At 53.5% G+C, this 3,502-nt stretch overlaps 1 pseudogene; it reads right to left on the reverse strand.

Moving 5' to 3' along the window:
* Positions 1–467: 467 nt before the first annotated feature.
* On the reverse strand, positions 468–2,219 carry LOC127771523 (putative cis-zeatin O-glucosyltransferase; annotated as a pseudogene).
* Positions 2,220–3,502: the final 1,283 nt, after the last annotated feature.

Consider the following 3,502-nt stretch of genomic DNA (forward strand, 5'->3'; position numbering starts at 1 on the left):
ACCAGGTGACTTTGGGGTGGAGACGGTAGGCCGCGGCGCCGGGGTGGAGAAGGCAGGTGGCGGCGGTGGCGCTGGGTGGAGAAGTCAGGCGGCGGCGTGGGAGGACTGGAAGAAGAGAAGTCTCGATGAAAAAATTGGTTGACGCGACACCGACGGAGTCACGGACTGAACTCCTGGATAGATTGATGGATAAGGTGGACGTGGATGGGCTGAATCTTTACACGATGAAAATGCTCGTGTCAAATGGGCCAAATTGAGTGGTTATATGGGATGTGAAATTCGGATTATCCGCCAAAACGTTTATCGGATAATCCGCTTAAAATAGCGGATAATCCGTATCCGCCGGATATAACCGATACCATATCCGCATCCACATCCGGCCGGATATCTAAAAACTCTTACCATATCCTCACTTCGGACGGATTCACCCCTATTAATTAGGCTTAATAAATTTGTCTCGCGGTTTCCTTGCGGAATATGTAATTTGTTTTGTTACTAGACTACGTTTAATACTTTAAATATATACCGTATATCCGATGTGACAACCAAACCCAAAAATTTTCCCCAACTAAACAAGGCCTCAGTAAGTTTACTTCATGATCTGCCCCAACTAAACAGGGCCACTAAATTGATCGAGCAGTGGCTGACATGGAAGCCTGCTGCTGCTCCTATGGCCGGAATGGCGACGTGGCCAGATGGGCCTTGAGATATAAGATGGTGGCCTGGCCCAATGGCAAAGCCTATTGGATTACCAGAACAGAATCATCAATTCCCACGTGGCAATCTCGGTACGTGATTACCTCGTGATGTAAGCAACGAAGTCATCCAGGTCTTTGCGCGACGACCGACGAGCCGGCGGCGGCCACGGAGGCGCGGATGGCATCTCCGAGCTCCCGTGCACGTTGTTGCATGGCTACTCCTCCGTCAGAAAGCATGGCCTCCTCGATGGCTTCCTGGATGTCCTTCGCCGGCGTGACCTCGTTGTGCTTCTCCCATGGCCGCACGAGGACGCCGGCCTTGAGGTACTTGCAGAGGAGCTCGGCGTCCCATGGCTGGTCGCAGTGCATGGGCCAGGCAAGAATCGGCTTCCCGTGGCTCAGGCTCTCCATGGTGGAGTTCCAGCCGCAGTGGCTCATGAACGCCGCCGTGGCGTCGTGCGCCAGGATCTCCAGCTGCGGCGCCCACCCGGTGATCACCAGCCCCGTACTCCCTTCGTTGTGCTGCGTGAACTTGCGCAGCAGCTTCGCGTGGCGGCTGCTGATCTCGCCGGAGTCCTCCGCGAATATGTCTCCGCGGTCGGCGTCCCGCAACACCCAGATGAACCGCTGATTGCTGCCGCGCAGCGCCGATGCGAGCTCTTCGATTTGCTCCGCTCACAGCGACGATGTCGTGCCGAAGGAGACGTACAGCACCGACGCAGGGGGCTGCTTGTCGAGCCAGTCCAGGCACTCGTGGCGCTGCCGCTGGTCGCCCTGCTTCGACGCGTTCCCGTGCAGCAGTGGGTTCAACGGTCCGACGGCGAAAACCTTCTTGCCGTCGGCGGCCAGGTTCCCCGCGACGACGTCGATGAACTCGCCCTCGAGCGCGCGACACGTGTTGGTCAGGATACCTCTGGGAGGCGACATCTCCTTGGTCGCCCTCGTCCGTCTGATGTAATCCACGAACTCCTCCGTTGCACAGTCTTCCACGGTGATGTTGGTGAGGCCGTTCTCGCGCAGGATCCGTTGGTGCTCCTGGGGAGCAATCCTCCTAGCGAGCATCGACACGGCCAAGCAGTACATGACGAACGCCTCGCCGTTGCGCAGCCGCACCGCCTCCTGTGCGGCGAAGTCGTTGATGCGGTCGTACACGACGACGACGCGGCGGTAGGAGGCGGAGAGCTTGTCGAGGAGAGCCGCGAGCGGGGCGGGCGCGCCGGCGGTGTAGGCTTCCCAGAGGGGCATGAGGTGGGAGGGGAAGGGCGAGGCGGCGGCGGGGTCGGGAGGCGGTGAGGCGTACGTGGAGATGCCGAGGTCGTGGAACCGGACGGAGCGGAGCGCCGCGTCGTCCCAGCCCTGCACCCGCTCGCGGGCCTGGCGGACGTGAGCCGCGGGCGCCGCGTAGTGCACGTCCACCCCGCCGCGCGAGGCGAGCTGCAGCGACAGGTGCAGGAGCTGGTTGAGGTGGCCCTGCGCCGGGAACGGCACCGCCACGACGGCCACCGGCTCCATTGTAGGCTTGATGACTGTGCCCAACCTTGATGGGCAGATGCGGCTATATGTAGGCTGCGGGCACTGGCGTTTGCGGGTCAGAGTGAGCTCAGCCAGTGGTGAATCAAAAGGCAACTTGGCATCCGTGTGGAAATGGGTTGCACCGGAAGCTTCCGCTGCACCGCTAACGGCTAGAATTGCTCCGATGCACAGCCGACTAGCAAATAATATTCCACAGTCCACCCGGCTCCATTGTGTGTCATACCACCATTTTTCTGCGGGAGAGGATTCTAATAGCCATAGTAGACGTCCACCCGTTTATTATATGTTAACTAGATGGTTACAAAAAATTTTCAAAAAAATTGACAAGATATATCAATATGTAATATATCACTCCATAAACATGCAAGTTTAAATTCAACTTCTACCGGTTGTAACAAAAATAACAAATTTAATTGTAAATATACATATAGTAATTTGAGTTTTGTTTGTTATTTTTGTTACAACTTGTAGAAGTTAAATTTTAACTTGTATGTTTGTGGATTGATATATTACACATTAATCTATCTTATTCATATTTTTTTAATTTTTTTCATAACCATTTAGATGGCATGCAATAAACGGGTGGATGTCCACTCGAGCTGTTAAAACAGTTTCCCATTTTTCTGCGCCTCGTTCGGCGGCCTATAAATGAGGTTATTTTTTCCCCAAGACAATGTTGTACGTAGTACTACGTACTCCCTCCGTCCCAAAAAAAGATAAACCCTGGTTTCCGTGTCCAACGTTTGACCGTCCGTCTTATTTGAAAAAATTATGAAAAATAATTAAAAAGAGAAGTCACGCATAAAATATTAATCATGTTTTATCACCTAACAACAATGAAAATACGAATTATAAAAAAATTCCATATAAGATGGATAGTCAAAATTGAACACAGAAACTTAGGGTTTGTCTGTTTTTTTTTGGGACGGAGGGAGTATATGCTTACGTGCAGACACCACCATACACATCCATCCATCCATCCTCTCAAGCATGCGGTTTTGCCGGCTGCAGATTGGACCACGTGGCACCGTTAAAAGTTGAGATAAATACGAGAAATTACGAATGGTAAAAAACTCCACACCGGTAATTTCGGGTGTTTGGTCTCGCGCGGAGAGTCATGTCCTTGTCGATCTCTCTCGTGGATGGGCTTGATCAGCCCATGAGCGTAGCCAGGAGCCATGTTGGCCCATCACTATGCGTGGACAGTGCGGGCTGAGCCAACCTCGTGCAGTCGTGCTGAGCTGCCCAGCCTCCCACGCACGTGGGATGTG

Source organism: Oryza glaberrima, chromosome 4 (assembly GCF_000147395.1).
Source record: "Oryza glaberrima chromosome 4, OglaRS2, whole genome shotgun sequence".
Lineage (NCBI taxonomy): Eukaryota > Viridiplantae > Streptophyta > Magnoliopsida > Poales > Poaceae > Oryza > Oryza glaberrima.